Source organism: Fistularia commersonii, chromosome 12, assembly GCF_037954325.1.
Source record: "Fistularia commersonii isolate RoL2024-O1a breed Wild chromosome 12, RoL_Fcom_v1.0, whole genome shotgun sequence".
NCBI classification, from domain to species: domain Eukaryota; kingdom Metazoa; phylum Chordata; class Actinopteri; order Syngnathiformes; family Fistulariidae; genus Fistularia; species Fistularia commersonii.
Window position 1 is genome coordinate 6,127,578 of NC_141295.1, and position 16,826 is coordinate 6,144,403.

At 46.6% G+C, this 16,826-nt stretch overlaps 1 non-coding gene across 1 annotated transcript; it reads left to right on the forward strand.

Moving 5' to 3' along the window:
- The first annotated feature begins 11,510 nt into the window (after positions 1–11,510).
- On the forward strand, positions 11,511–11,583 carry trnav-aac (transfer RNA valine (anticodon AAC)). The gene has a single exon. It is a non-coding gene; the product is annotated as a tRNA-Val (tRNA).
- Positions 11,584–16,826: the final 5,243 nt, after the last annotated feature.

Genomic DNA, 16,826 nt, shown 5'->3' on the forward strand with positions numbered 1-16,826 from the left:
GGGTCGGAGGAAGTCATTATCAGGACTTCTTCCGAGCCGCGACTTCGATCAAAGCACGGTTTTACACAACCCAGGTGCTCATATTCCTAGAGAGCGTAAACCAGGGGTCAGGAGAAGTTTGCCAGGACTTCCTCCGATCAGCGGCTTTGATCGAAGCGCAGTTTACGAGGCCCCGCAGCCCAGATGGCCGCACTCCTAGAGAGCGTAAAACCGGGGGGGTCGGGGAAGCCATTGTCAGGACTTCCTCCGAGCCTTTTGGCCAAAAGGTATAAAATGAGCCTGATCCTTTGGATCGGGGCCAGAACTTCTTCATCTACACATTCGACTGGACGGGTCTCAGCGGGTGTCTGGAGGAGCCGAACGATCCTCGCGGGGTGACATTCATTCTGGCCCGGGATATCTCCTAAGTGTATTTTCCTGACTTTGAATAAACCATTCTTGCTTGATTAGTTCCTGGCCGTTGTGACGTTTTTCCCTGAATGATAATCTGAACACACCGGGACAACAAAGTCCGGTCCCGTGGCAGGAGCCACAAAAACGGACAAAATATCAACCTGTGTTATTTTATTTTCCTTTTGTTTTTGTTTTTTTTGGGGGGTACATTTCCTGTCAGTGGTTAGAACCTCCTCCCGCCTCTCCCGTTCCTTACTGACAACTAACTAAATAACTAACTGGTTACCAGTCCATCACACAAGTGATAGTAAAGTGTCCCCACAAACTGAGAGGAGAATTCGTCTTATCTCGAGTCAACGTTCATCATCGACCTATGAACTCCTCAGAGAAAAACAGCAAGAAAAGGAAGAAGCAGCTTCATTCAACTGGATGTGTGTTCGTACAAGTAGAGTTCACACAGAAAAGAGGAAACAGGGGTCACACACACAATTAAACAAACTTAAATGTAAATAAAAATGGCAGTAAATCCCTCACCTGTGTATATTAAGATGTTTCCTCCCTGTTTATGAATCGACCCCCGGTTTTCTGCGAAAGTGTCGATACTGTTCACTGGACTAATGACAAGATGGACACAGGTGTGCGATCGTGTGACCCGGCCCAGCCAATCAGCGAGCAGCTGCTCGTCTCCTCGTTCCAGATGCGGGTGAGTCCAGCCAATCGCCTGGCGCCATCTAGTGGCGAGACTTTGAGATGACACCTGATTGGCTCCGAGGTGCTCCAGACGGCAGACAACGGCTTTGCCCGTCGGAACAGGCAAGAACAAGAAAAATAGATTGTAAAGAAGAAACATCATTAAATCCGTAAACTGTCATTATTGTCGTTTGTGGTTCCACCGTCAACTCACTATTGTCATTTAGCCTCACACATGTTTGGTTATTTTTTTGATAAACACATTAACATTTTAAAATGTATTTTATTTTTGTTCGTGAGCGAGATATGACGTATTTCCGGTGAGCCCTCGACGTCACATCCGCAGCCAGGAGTCCGAGAGTGTGTGGCGTCCACCTTTGTGCCGCTTTATCTGCTTTTGTTGGATGTTTGTTCTCTGATACAAAATACTTGAGTTAAAATTCATGAATAAAGAAGAGACATTCTTGAAATAAAGAGCGTTACCTCCCCGTCGGGGAATCGAACTCCAGTCTTCCGCGCGACAGGCGGAGATACTGTCCATTATATTAACGAGGAATTGCAATTGGAATTTGTAAACAAGTGAATAGATCCAACTGTGTGTGAGATATCTGTAAATAGAATGTTTGACAGCAATGGAAAAAGTGGATTTACGACTTCAGTCTCTCTTCATATATTGATGGTTTCATGAACGGTGGGTGATCTAATTGAAACTTTGCCTTTTAAAGCCCCCAAAAGAAAAATCCATGTTTGCATTGCGTTTCAAAGTGGTGTGCGTTACTTTAACTGCTATTGTGTACGGCAATCGGCATATCCACATTGCTTTATTATGATTTTTATTTTTATTTTGGGTGATGTATACAAGTTTCCGTAGTGTAGTGGTTATCACGTTCGCCTCACATGCGAAATCCCGGTTTGAAACCGAGCGGAAACATGTAGTGTTTAAATCCCGGTCTGGAGTACCTTACCGTGTTTTCTCCAGCGCGATCATAATACATACCCGAGAAGGGTTTTTGTGTTGCCTCCTAGAAGTCTTTTCATTCAAAGTACCTTCTATGATATCTGCCATACCTTTTTCAGGTGCCAGTAGTGTAAAATGTATTCTGTCTTGCAACAGCTAACCTTCATTCCTGTCCTTTCCAGAGCATACCTCCCCCTGTCGATTGTCCTCCACCGGTTCCCTGCTGTCTCAACAGATCACCATGTCATCTGCAAGCATCATTCCTGTGTAACCTCATCTCTACGCCTGTCCATCACTGCAAACAGGAAGGGGCTCAGAGCGGATTTCTGATGTCGCCCCACCTCCACCTCGATCTTCTCTGTTACCCCTACAACACACCTCACCGCTGTCTCACAGCAAGCATACATGTCCTGCACCAGTCTAAAATACTTTAAAATACTTCTGTCACTCTGGACTTCCTCATACAGTACCATAGTTCCTCTCTCGGCACCCGGTCAGATGCTTTTTCTAGGTCCACAAAGGCACAGTGCAGCTTCCTCTGACCTTCTAGACCAACATTTTGAAATTAAATACTGCATTTGTAGAACTCTTTCTAGGCATGAAACCATAGTTCTGCTCACAAAGGCTGACCATCCTCTCACAACTTAATATCATATCTCTGGTATGAACAAGTCAGGCAGTGCAAAAGTAGGAATTCAAAGCCTGGCATGTAAAGTTGGACAAATATGATGGTCGCTAGACTACAGAAAGTAAGTAGGGAACAGCAAGACAGGAAGAAGCAGCTTCATTCAAATGGATGTGTGTTCGTACCAACAGCGGTCACACAGCAAAGAAGAAACTGGGTCACACACACACAATTGTTAGCATGACTCTTCCTATTGAAGCCCGCAGTATCCGCTCGCTTAGGTGGCTGGTATATGGCTTTATTTTTAATACTGTTGTGCCTGCTAGCTTTACTCATTAGCATGCAGGTTCCCGTCAACCCTGTTGTGTCCCCTACCTTTGTTAGGATGTAGTTCGTTAGCATGCAGCCTTCTGTTTAGCCCGCTATTATCAGCTAGGTTAGGGCGTTCAAGTGTAGCATCTGTGTCCACAAGCTTAGCTCATTAGCGTGTCACTTCACCGTGAATTCACTTCAATCAATTTAGCCTCAGACATGAACATCTCGCCTAAGAGCCTTGTTTGTTTGATTAAAGATTGGATAAACACATTAAATTTTGTTACTGTGTTTTATTTTTGTTAGTGATCGAGATATGATGTATTTCTGATGAGGTCCTGACGTCACATCCGCAGCTGGTTGTGCGTCAGTGTGTGAATATTTTGTTCTCTGGTACAAAGAAGCAACTATACATGAGTTAAAATGTGTGGAAAATGACAACTCTGGGACATCTCTGGGTAAAAGAGATGCCTTCTCCCAGCCTTCCGTGTGACAGGCAACAGTGGCCTACTTACATTAATGAATAAACCCTTTAAGAGACTGAAGTAGATGTGAATCTTTGAGTGCCGTTGACACACAGCCAGCTGGAAAGGACAGGGATCAATTGAGGAACAAAACGCCGAAAATCCGCTTTCTCTGTTGAAAGAAGAGGACCTTAACCTATCTTTTTCCAACTTGAAATTTGATGACTTTTCCTAAAGGGACCCCATCATTAGAAAAAGTGATACTTTTTTTTTGTTTATGTTTCCATGTGGGCTGTACACCACTAGGGTACAAAGATTGTCTTATGGGTCATTTTTGACCCGTGAATTATAAAAGCATTTAAACACCAGAAAAAGTTCAAAGGCCACACACAAACGCTCTCTAATACACATATACACACATACACCTATAGACACACACACACACACACGCATCAAAGAAACTTATTGGATTGATGGATGAATTGAACTTGCATTTGACCTGCACTGCACTCTTGATCTGCAGCTCACCTCTCACATCACACAAGCTCCCAGACAACACCAAAACAATCTCAGACATGATGAAAACTAATTCATTATAGAGGATATAAAGGTACCCTGAATCAACGGAGCCCTAGTTGGCTCCTTACTGAAGCCATGAGTAGACGTTTCACCGTCCAACACGTCCTGGATGAGATCATTTCAGGAGCTCAGGAGGAACAAGAGGATGAAGATGTATTTGAAGAGGAAGATGGGGAGGAATACAACCCAGAGGATGATGATGCATCTTCAGATGAAGAAGAAGAAATCCTTCAAGCTGACAGAGAGACATTTTTGCCAAAGAACAGCAACATTGCATGGTCCTCATCAACCAGGGAAGAACAGCAGCACCAAACATCATCAGGATGACTCCAGGGCCGACAAGGTATTCAGCCGCCCATGTCCAGGACATCTTATCCACCTTTCTCCTGTTCATCACACCAGCCATCGAAAAAATCATCCCGGAGAATACAAATTTGGAGGGCTTTCGGAAATATGGAGAAAACTGGAAAAATACGGACGAGATTGACCTGCGTGGCTACAAAGGGCTTTTGATATTAGCAGGTGTATATAGGTCTCGTGGCGAGGCAACAAATAGTCTCTGGGATGCAGAGAGTGGAAGGGCAGTTTTGAAAAGGAAAGAAAAGGAAGACGACCACGGTTGGCGCCGTTCGGAAGAATCGGCCCGAACTCCCCCCCGCACTCCTCGCAACAAGAGGGAGAGCGGTCTTCTCATCGAGGTTTGCCTTCACGCCCGCCACCGCTCTTGTTTCTTATCCTCCAAAAAGGAACAAGAAGGTGGTCCTGCTTAGCGCACCGCACAAGACAGCTGAGATCAGTGACGGTGAGGACGGGAAGCCAGCCATCATTCTGGACTATAACTGCAATAAAGGAGGCGTGGACGACCTCGACGAGGTTACCGGAACCTACAGTTGCAGAAGGATGACTGCACGCTGGCCCCTGGTCACGCCTTTGTGATATGGCAGGAGATCAACCCGACCTGGATGTCAGGGAAGAGAAATAAGAGAAGGATGTTCCTTGAGCAGTTGGGGAAGGCTCTTGTCACCCCGTGCATTGAGAGAAGGGAGCGCCTGCCCCGCACAGAAGCCTCCGCGGCCATTGTGGAAGCCGTTCAGGCGGCCGAAACCTGCCCCGATCCACCCGAGGCTACGGCCGGGTCGGTCAAAAGAAAAAGGTGCCACTTCTGCCCCTGGAAGAAAGACTGCAAGACAAAAGCTGTGTGCTGCACATGTGAGAAATACATCTGCAAAAAACATTCTCACCTTCACACATTCTGTCCTACATGTGCTAAATAGAGTTGATGTTGAAAATAGTTCACAAAGTCAAGCAACATTTTGTTGTTTTCTTGTGTTATGAGAGAAGTGGGTTTTTTTATAATTCACTTCCTAAAAAATATAAAAGAATAAACTGTTGACAAAAATGTTCCAGATTGTTGACTGTTTTTTTTTAATTCCCTTTCTATATAATTAATTCAGAGATAATGACTTCAAATTTATGTAATAGCAATAATAAACCTTAACGGTGTAAAAAAAACCTGTTATGACAGTTGGTTTTTGGTTAAAAAAAAAAAAAAAAGGTGGAATCATGTTTACTGGTGATCCTCTTTTTTTTAATGTGTAACAATAAATATGTCTCTGCATTCTGTCTCTCATAGTTGAATTGTACCGATGATGAAAATGACAGGCCTCGCTCATCTTTTTCAGAGGGTTTTCTTGAGACTGTTTCTCAGCCGGTGTGAGATCGCACATTTTTATCTTGTTCAATTCTCCTCAAAGGAGTTTACATTGGAAAGAGGAAGGAAGTTGAATTAAATGCAGCGTTGCCACCACCCCACCCTCAAACACACACTGAAGACACTTCTTTCTCTCAGGTTCTTCCAGGCTAATATGAGACTGGTGTCTCTGGGTCATCTGCCGGAGCGGCGATGAGTCCGACCGAAGCGCTGAGTGGACTCGTGGTCCTGCTCCTGTCCCTCCAAGGTACCGAACTTCTCCTTTCTATTTCGTGAAGCATCACACGGCGACTGACGGAAATCGCGACAGAGATGCACCTTTGTATCTGGATACCGTCCTGTTATTTCTACATTCGCCGTTTGTTTTTTGAGGAGATTTCAAGGATCGCCAAAGTGTAGAAAGTCGCCAGAGAACCGCCGAGAGTCCTCTCTCTTCAGATAACTCGGCGTTCCCGTCCCAGTTGGAGCCTGAGGTTCTGCCGCCGTCATTTCTGACCGAGCGTGCTCCTCGCCCATGCTCCTGAAGACACTTCTCGCGTCTTGAAGATCTTCCGTTCGGTCCAGTTCTAACAGACCTTTGAGAGTTTTTCGGCTTGAACATAGCGAACCATCTCGGCTCGGTCCGACCCAAAGCTCGATTTCCCCGTCTCGTGTCGGCACGTTTGAACCGAAGGGACTCAGTCAGGCGGCAGACGAGCGTCACGCAGCCTCACGCTGGATCAAAATGATCTTCCTGCGATAAAAATGCAAAGGTATTCATTGTTAAATTGTTCAAAGTTTTTCCTTCCTGTTTCCCCCCTTGATGTTGCAGTGTCTCCTTCCTACACTGAGTGGGAGGTGAAGTACAGATCCATGAGACTCTGCACACTGACAGGATTCAGTGCAGAGATAAGATGCATCTTCAACTACCCGTCATATTCAGACAGATTGCCAAATAGCAGGAATAAGTTACACAGGACACTGTGGTTCACTGAGCAGAGAGACGGCCCACCAGTGGACCTGACAACAGAGCCTGAGTACGCAGGCCGGGTGAAGAATCAGTGTGGATACAAGTGGTGCACTCTGACAATCTCCAACCTGAGAGAGAGCGACGCTGCCACCTACACATTCAGAATCATCACTGACCTGGAAAATTACACCGGATCCCCCGGGGTCACTCTGGAAGTCAAGAGTAAGACCCCAGCAGCAACGTTTCTCCGACTGGACGTTTCCATCACACACAAATTTCAAACAAAAAAAGAAAAAAATATTCCTTTTGTGTGAAGTTAGATTTGAATGAAATATCTTTCCTGTCTTTCGTCCCTCCAGGCCTCAGGATCGAAAAAGACAGTTATTACATGAGATGTGTCGACGACTGTGGAACGACGAGGCTTGCATATAGCTGGTTTAGAAATACAGGGAAAATTGAAGGAGAAAGAAAAAAATCTTATTATCATTATTCCAAAGAAACTTCTGCAAACAGTGTGTCTTGTGCCATACAAGGATACGAGCGCCATCCCTCCCCTGCAGTGTGTGAGTCCCCTCTTTGTTAGCATCTCTCTTCTATTATTCTGATCTCTTTGTGACTCTGCTTGGAAATGTTCTCTCTCAGGTGTGAAGGGTTCTGTGTGCAACATGGTGACCTACACCCACAGAGACATCTGCGCCCCCAAGGGCTCGGCCGTGGACATCTCCTGCAGCTACACCAGTCCAGGGACAGTTTCGTCCACGTTCTGGTTCCGCACTGAAGGGAAGGATCGGAGGCCTCCCTCACAGCCTGAAGACATCAGGAAAAAGGCAAACTACACGGGACGTGTTGAGGTGGACGGTTCAGGGAACGGACGCTCCACACTGAGAATCAGCAACCTGAGCGAGAGCGATTCAGCAGAGTATCACTTCAGACTTGAGGGGACAGGTGTTCGATGGAAGAACGAGTTACCTGCGACAACGCTGACCGTTACAGGTGCTGAAGAACTTTCACCGCTTCCAGACTTCATCGGCTGCTTCTTTACGATGACATTATTCCCGCTCTCTCTTTGGTATCCAGCTCTGCAGGTTCAGGTCAGGAGGACAAACAACTATAAGAACATGGTGGAAGTGGAGCTGTTGTGTCACAGCAGCTGCAGCTCAGTGGGTCGTTTTTCCTACATCTGGATGCTGAACGGAAGTGAGATCCCCTCCCAGAAGAAGGATCACCTCAAGCTCTTGCTGAGTCCCGCAGAGTTTGTCTCCTGTGCTTTGGAAGGACATCTTCAGCACCCATCTCCGCCGCTGTGTGAGTTTTCCTTCATTCTTATTGGAAAACCAAACAACCTGAAGAGTCCAGCCTGAAGCCGTCATCCTGCCGTCCACTTGCAGGGGAAAGTTAAACATGCTGACTTGTAACTGCATGTCTTTTGTTTCCACATCTTCACCCCCAGATGCTCTGGATGTCCCCCGGGTGTCGTTCAGTGCTGCTGACATCCTGGAGGGCAGCTCAGTGTCTCTGACCTGCCTTAGCGCTCTGGGGGAGACAGTGAAGTACCTCTGGTACAAGATTGGAAGGGAAAACACCACGGTGGGCACAGAAAGACAACTCCTCCTCAGTCCAGTTCGGAGCTCAGACTCCGGGAAGTATTACTGCACCGTTGAAAATGTGCCGGGGTCGAAGTCGTCTGAGGCCGTCCACATCGATGTGAAATGTGAGTCACAGAGGTTATTTGACAAAACTACATCCATTAAAGTCTGTCCCTCGTAAACTTGTTGCTGGGCTTGTTGCCGCTCAGGTCATGTGGGTAAACAGGCACGTCTTCAAACATCACCGCCCACATACTTCACATGCCTGCTTTACGTTGGTCAGCAATCCGGAGGGTTCGGCAGATGGGACGCTCCTCGTGCAGAACTCGTTCCTGCTCGGCAATATGGAATAACCTTCTTTGACAAACGTTCTCTCCCAGACGCTCCAAGGCTCCCCGTGGTGTCGATAAGCCCGGCGAACACCGTGATGGAGGGCAGCTCAGTCAACCTGAGCTGCAACAGTGATGCAAACCCAGAAGCCACGTACGTCTGGCAGAAGGAGAACAACGTTTCTCTTCAAGCCGACGGACGGCTCCTCACCATCACTGAGGTTCGAGTTGAAAACAGTGGGAACTACAGCTGTCAGGTGGAGAACACAAGAGGGCGCCACCAGGCTACCGTACATCTCCTTGTCAAGGCCAGTAAGTCGTGGCTGTTTGACGTCGTCTCTCTTCATCTTTGTCTGTGAAGAGTTCGGGAGGAACAGTCCAGTTGTCAGTGATCCGAAATGTCCTTTCGGTGTCTCTCCATTTCCCAGATTCAATGGACGCGGTGGCAGGCGGATCAATCGCTGCTCTTTTCTTTCTGGTCCTGGTTTTGCTCCTGGTCACCCTGTTTCTCAGGTAAGTGCCTCAAGGTTGACACCCAAAGACTTTCCCTTGAATTTAACATGAGTACTCAAGATCTGGTCTTTCCTGCCTCCCAGAAAAAAGATGTTCTCCAAACAACCGTCTGGGCATCGAGTGGAACCGGACGGGGACGCAGAGGTGAGGAACCAGATCTTCCTCAAACCTCCTTGACCAGCAGACTGAAGCCCCTCCGTCTCCTCAGGAACACCTGTACCAGAACTCCTCGGCCGGAGCAGGAGCAACGGCAGCAGGGCCGGACGGTAACCTTGCATACTCCACTGTGACCTTCAAGGAAAGCCATGAAGAACCCGTCTACTCCATCGTCCTTCGAACCAAAGGCCTCGGCCTGAGCGGTGAGGATGAAGAGAAGGAAAGGGATGAGGATTAGGTGGAGTACAGTGTTATCAATTCTCCAGGGTGAGTCCTGGAGATTCTCCCAGGACCCCCTCTGTTGCCGAGAGCCTGCTTTCTATGGTGGTTGCTATGGTAACGCCAACAGCTTTTAGAACGCAGACCTTCCCCCTCGTGTCATAAGTGCGCCGCTGCTGTGCGATAAAGGCCAAAGTCTGTCGGGCCATGGAGGGTTTGTCACAACCAGGGACTTTGTCTAAAACTGTAAGATCTTTTACTTTTGACACTTCCATGAAGCTCTTGCAGGACATTGTTAATCCCCTGCATGAAACCTGCGAGCAGTAGGCGGGTCCTCCGAGCAGCGTCCGGGGAGCAGCCGTGGATTCGCTGCCTTGCTCACCGACTCTCCGGCAGGCCAGAAGAAGAACGGGAATCCACCCATTCAACTGCTTTCTTTGTTGCTCCTTCCTACAACCCATCCATCATCTACGCTTATCCTGCCCTCACTATTTTAAAATAAAGAGCATTTCAAACTCACTGAACAAGTGACTAATGTGTCACTTACTTCCTACTTCAGCCCATCAATGGATTATTATTAACATCCATCCATCTTCCCTCGTGTAGCCGGAATCAGGTGGCGGGGCAGCAGCCGGAGCAGTGAGGCCAAGACCTCCCTCTCCCCCGCCATATGGTCCAGCTCCTTTTGGGGACCCCAAGACGTTCCCAGGCCAGCCTGGAGACATGGTCTCTCCAGTGTGTCCTGGCTCTTCCCCAAGATGGACATGCCTGGAAAACCTCCCCTGCGAGGTGTCCAGGAGTCCCCGCATCTGACTCCTCTCCTCTACTTCGAGCTCCTCCCAGATGACCCAACTTCTCACCCCGTCTCTAAGGGAGAGTCTGGCCACCCTGCGGAGGAAAGTCCCTTCGTCCGCTTCTTTCATCTCGTTCTTTAGGTCACCACCCACAGCTCGTGACCACAGGTGAGGGTGGGAATGTAGATGGACCAGTAAATTGAGAGCTTCGCCTTTTGGCTCAGCTCCCTCTTCACCACGACAGACTGGTACAGAGTCCGCATTGTGACAGAAAGGTGTCCATATGTGATAACACTAGCTGTTGTTGTCCAATCATCTAGAAGCTCTCCCTGACCACCCAGAGCCTTTCTCAACTCCTCCCTTTTCAGCTTCCACCACTTTGTCCTCTGCTCTGCCTTTGTCCTCTTCATCTTCCTTGTCACCAGAGTCATCCTACAAACCACCATCCTATGCTGCCTGCTTACGCTCCGACCAACAACTATGTTGGAGTCACTGATCCCTTTCAGGTCACCTCGTCTACACAAGATGTAGTCTACCAACTGTTAAAGTTCGCGCGGGAACGCATCACGTGATGGCAAAAGTGCACCCAACTTTGTATTTTTCCACTAACACCCCCAATGCACTACCAATGACGAATCCCAGAAGGCCTGGAGGCCCAGTTCATGACACAGCCTGGTGCCTAGTTGACCTCTTCTAAAGGCTGTGAAAAACAACTCCATATTAGGAAGAAACCTTGACCATCCAGATAGTGGTATAAATCACGGCCACTCCCTGAGGTTGGGGCTGAAATCTCCTCATCTGCACATCCGACTGGACGCACCTCAGCGGACGTCTAGAGAGGGTGAACGATCCCCTCGGGGTGACATTCATTTCGGCCCGGGAATTCTCGTAAGAGTATTTCTTGACCTCTAATAAACCACTCATCGCTTAAACAGTTCCTGACAGCGCTGATGTTTTTCTTGGATCACATCTGAACACAGCGGGACAACAAAGTCCGGTCCCGTGGTGGAGGCCGCAAAAACGGACACAACATTCTCCTACCTCTGCTCTTATAAGTAACCCTAAGTTCCTGTCTTTTCTGGACAAAAAGGGCTCAATGCAGCCCTTGTAGCTCTGCTCTTTCACGTAACAGGCAGAGATTCTGTCCACTCTGCTGTCTGACAAGTCCAGCTGACCATGATTCTCCATTTGCTTCTGAATTAAGAAATCAGATGTGGACAAGACCTCTGCAGGTTTCTGTAGTGTAGTGGTTATCACGTTCGCCTAACACGCGAAAGGTCCCCGGTTCGAAACCGGGCAGAAACATTTTAAACTGTAACCAGGAGAAGTTGGCATTTTTTTGGTACCACTTTGGATCATCCGACCCTGTTTCCTCCACAAGTCAGAAGAAGAGGAGCACTCACCTGAAGATATTAAGACTTTTCCTCTCAGGCTTCCCAGTCCACTGGGCACAGGTGTGCGATCATGTGACCACATCCAGCCAATCACCAAGCAGCTGCTCGTCTCCTCATTCCAGGAGCAGGTGAGTCGAGTTTGCAGCAGGAAGGAGAACCAGGCGTTTCAGACAATCTTCTAGCTTCATCTCCAGCTCTGGGGTGTTTTCTCACCTCTGCTGGACACCAGTGGAATTACAGCTCCAAGCTCATCCTGACTTCTGTGCTCATCAAGGATCTTCCACAACTAACACCATGGTCAGGCAGAAAGGTGTCCATATGTGCACTTGGAACCAAGACACCTGAGGCCACGGTTCTTCGATCGACCTTGTGGTCGTGTTGTCGGACTTGAGGCTGCACATCCTGGACACTCGGTGAAGGGTAGGGCGGAGCTGATGACACTAGCTGTTGTTGTCCAATCATCTCGGACAGGGTCGGGAATCTTTTTGACTGAGAGACAAAAAAACCACATATTTTAAAATCTGATCCTAAGAGAGCCGTATGTATATTTTTCTACCGAAAACAGCTAAATGGAAGAGAAAGACCAACAATTTTAGAGTACAATAAGACTGAATTTATTTTGAACAACATACTTTGCTATAACAAAGTAACTTAATAACAAGAAAAGTGCTTCTTAATTATAACGCTACTAAACGTGACCGCAGGTTCGCCTTCATGTTTTCTAGGTGCGAGAACGACCGTCCATTGTCAATATTATAACAAGCAGCTGGTCTGCAGGCTGAAGTTTTTTTCTGTCCATTTGTGTTTACTTGCCAGCTCTGCTTATTTACCCACACGTCCAAAAACTTCAGGTCAGCAACTTCTGATCTAAATGGAAGAAGACCAACAATGTATGTTTTATAATAAGACTGTCAAAACATGTTGTTCAAAATAAATGAAAAGGCATTTATTAATAAGAAAAGTAGTTCTTACTATTAAAGCGACTTCTGGTGGGTGCAGGGTTTTGCTAATGTCTTTGCAGTCTGGTTGATGGTGGTGAGGTTCAGCTTCATGCAGACGTTTAGGCTTCCGTCTGTTAAGCGTGACCGCAGGTTGGTTTTGATGTGTTTTAGGTGTGAGAACGACCGCTCGCATGCATATGTAGATCCAAACACGGTCAATACGGCAAGACTCACACGCTGCGGTGTTTTGTACGTGACGGGAAGCGCGTTCCAGGTTTTGACAATCAGCTGGTCTGCAGGCTGAGGTTTTTTCATGTCTGTCCATTTGTGTTTACTTGCCAGCTCTGCTTGCTCTCGTGCAAGTCTTTCCAAATCATCATGATCAGCAGAAGTTCAAAGACTCAAAGTCAGTGTTTAAATACCAAAACATCACATTTATTCACAAAATACTTTCATGACAAGCAATGCAGGAGGAGGAATTAAAAACCTAGTGTGTAAAACTGGACCGCACAGTTTTGAACAGTGTTCATACAAATAGAGATCTCACAGACACTAACTAAACAAAACAAACTAAAATGTAAATAAACAGTGCAGGAAATCACTCACCTGTGGATATTAAGATGTTTACTAGATGTTTACTGTCCACTGGACTCAGGAGATGGACATATAGATGTGCGATCAGGTGACCAGATCCAGCCAATCAGCGAGCAGCTGCTCATCGCCTGATTCCAGACGCAGGTGAGTCTAGCCAATCATCTGGCGCCATCTAGTGGCGAGACTTTGCTACGACAGCTGATTGGCTCCGAGGTGCTCCAGATATATGGCTTTATTTCTACCACAGTCGAGCTTCACTCTTTAGCTTGCAGCTTTCTAGCAACCCTGTTGTGTCCCTTAGCTTAGTGCGTTAGCATGAAACCTTCTGTTACAAGAGTTAAAATGAAATACACAAAAGGTAATAAATCAAAAAAAGAGTGTTTCCTCCCCGTCGGGGAATCGAACGCTGGTTTTCCGCATGACAGGTGAAGATACTGTCCAGTAAACTAACATAGAGACACATTGACAGACTGTAAAAATCTCAAAAGATAACTTTTAACGGTTTGTTCCTCACTGACCCTTGTCCCTTCTGTTAGAATATTCCGTTATAATACATTGTGTTTACATACATTCATTGTATTTACTTATTTTGATTGTCGTCCTTGTGTGACGTGAGGACGCTCACGTCAAGAGAGGGACTTGCAAAATCCCCTACGTCAAATGATAGAATCTCCAACCTCACATCATTATTTCACTATCAATTGCAAAGACTGTAAAATGTAACTGCGAGACCCCATCATGTAAGGTGAAGGAATGCGCTTCCCTGCTGTTCCAATGACACCCCGGGGATAATCGACTAGAGCCAGGGGTCGGGGAAGCCATTGTCAGGACTTCCTCCAACCCTTTTGGCCAAAAGGTATAAAATGAGCCTGATCCTTTGGATCGGGGCCAGAACTTCTTCATCTACACATTCGACTGGACGCGTCTCAGCGGGTGTCTGGAGGAGCCGAACGATCCTCGCAGGGTGACATTCATTCTGGCCCGGGATATCGCCTAAGTGTATTTTCCTGACTTTGAATAAACCATTCTTGCTTGATTAGTTCCTGGCCGTTGTGACGTTTTTCCCTGAATGACAATCTGAACACACCGGGACAACAAAGTCCGGTCCCGTGGCAGGAGCCACAAAAACAGACAAAATATCAACCTGTGTTATTTTACTTTCCTTTTGTTTTTTTTGGGCGGTACATTTCCTGTCAGTGGTTAGAACCTCCTCCCGCCTCTCCCGTTCCTTACTGACAACTAACTAAATAACTAACTGGTTACCAGTCCATCACACAAGTGATAGTAAAGTGTCCCCACAAACTGAGAGGAGAATTCGTCTTATCTCGAGTCAACGTTCATCATTGACCTATGAACTCCTCAGAGAAAAACAGCAAGAAAAGGAAGAAGCAGCTTCATTCAACTGGATGTGTGTTCGTACAAGTAGAGTTCACACAGAAAAGAGGAAACAGGGGTCACACACTCAATTAAACAAACTTAAATGTAAATAAAAATGGCAGTAAATCCCTCACCTGTGTATATTAAGATGTTTCCTCCCCGTTTATGAATCGAACCCCGGTTTTCTGCGAAAGTGTAGATACTGTTCACTGGACTAATGACAAGATGGACACAGGTGTGCGATCGTGTGACCCGGCCCAGCCAATCAGCGAGCAGCTGCTCGTCTCCTCGTTCCAGATGCGGGTGAGTCCAGCCAATCGCCTGGCGCCATCTAGTGGCGAGACTTTGAGATGACACCTGATTGGCTCCGAGGTGCTCCAGACGGCAGACAACGGCTTTGCCCGTCGGAACAGGCAAGAACAAGAAAAATAGATTGTAAAGAAGAAACATCATTAAATCCGTAAACTGTCATTATTGTCGTTTGTAGTTCCACCGTCAACTCACTATTGTCATTTAGCCTCACACATGTTTGGTTACATTTTTGATAAACACATTAACATTTTAAAATGTATTTGATTTTGTTCGTGAGCGAGATATGACGTATTTCCGGTGAGCCCTCGACGTCACATCCGCAGCCAGGAGTCCGAGAGTGTGTGGCGTCCACCTTTGTGCCGCTTTATCTTCTTTTGTTGGTTGTTTGTTCTCTGATACAAAATACTTGAGTTAAAATTCGTGGATAAAGAAGAGACATTCTTGAAATAAAGAGAGTTTCCTCCCCGTCGGGGAATCGAAACCCGGTCTTCCGCGTGGCAGGCGGAGATACTGTCCACTATACTAACGAGGAGTTTCGATTGGAAGTTGTAAACAAGTCACTAGATCCAACTGTGTGTGAGATATCTGTAAATAGAATGTTTGACAGCAATGGAAAAAGTGGATTTACGACTTCAGAGCATACCTCCCCCTGTCGATTGTCCTCCACCGGTTCCCTGCTGTCTCCACAGATCACCATGTCATCTGCAAGCATCATTCCTGTGTAACCTCATCTCTACGCCTGTCCATCACTGCAAACAGGAAGGGGCTCAGAGCGGATTTCTGATGTCGCCCCACCTCCACCTCGATCCTCTCTGTTACCCATACAACACATCTCACCGCTGTCTCACAGCAAGCATACATGTCCTGCACCAGTCTAAAATACTTTAAAATACTTCTGTCACTCTGGACTTCCTCATACAGTACCATAGTTCCTCTCTCAGCACCCGGTCAGATGCTTTTTCTAGGTCCACAAAGGCACAGTGCAGCTTCCTCTGACCTTCTCGACCAACATTTTGAAATTAAATACTGCATTTGTAGAACTCTTTCTAGGCATGAAACCACAGTTCTGCTCACAAAGGCTGACCATCCTCTCACAACTTAATATCATATCTCTGGTATGAACAAGTCAGGCAGTGCAAAAGTAGGAATTCAAAGCCTGGCATGTAAAGTTGGACAAATATGATGGCCGCTAGACTACAGAAAGTAAGTAGGGAACAGCAAGACAGGAAGAAGCAGCTTCATTCAAATGGATGTGTGTTCGTACCAACAGCGGTCACACAGCAAAGAAGAAACTGAGTCACACACACACAATTGTTAGCATGACTCTTCCTATTGAAGCCCGCAGTATCCGCTCGCTTAGGTGGCTGGTATATGGCTTTATTTTTAATACTGTTGTGCCTGCTAGCTTTACTCATTAGCATGCAGGTTCCCATCAACCCTGTTGTGTCCCCTACCTTTGTTAGGATGTAGTTCGTTAGCATGCAGCCTTCTGTTTAGCCCGCTATTATCAGCTAGGTTAGGGCGTTCAAGTGTAGCATCTGTGTCCACAAGCTTAGCTCATTAGCGTGTCACTTCACCGTGAATTCACTTCAATCAATTTAGCCTCAGACATGAACATCTCGCCTAAGAGCCTTGTTTGTTTGATTAAAGATTGGATAAACACATTAAATTTTGTTACTGTATTTTATTTTTGTTAGTGATCGAGATATGATGTATTTCTGATGAGGTCCTGACGTCACATCCGCAGCTGGTTGTGCGTCAGTGTGTGGATATTTTGTTCTCTGGTACAAAGAAGCAAATATACATGAGTTAAAATGTGTGGAAAATGACAACTCTGGGACATCTCTGGGTAAAAGAGATGCCTTCTCCCAGCCTTCCGTGTGACAGGCAACAGTGGCCTACTTACATTAATGAATAAACCCTTTAAGAG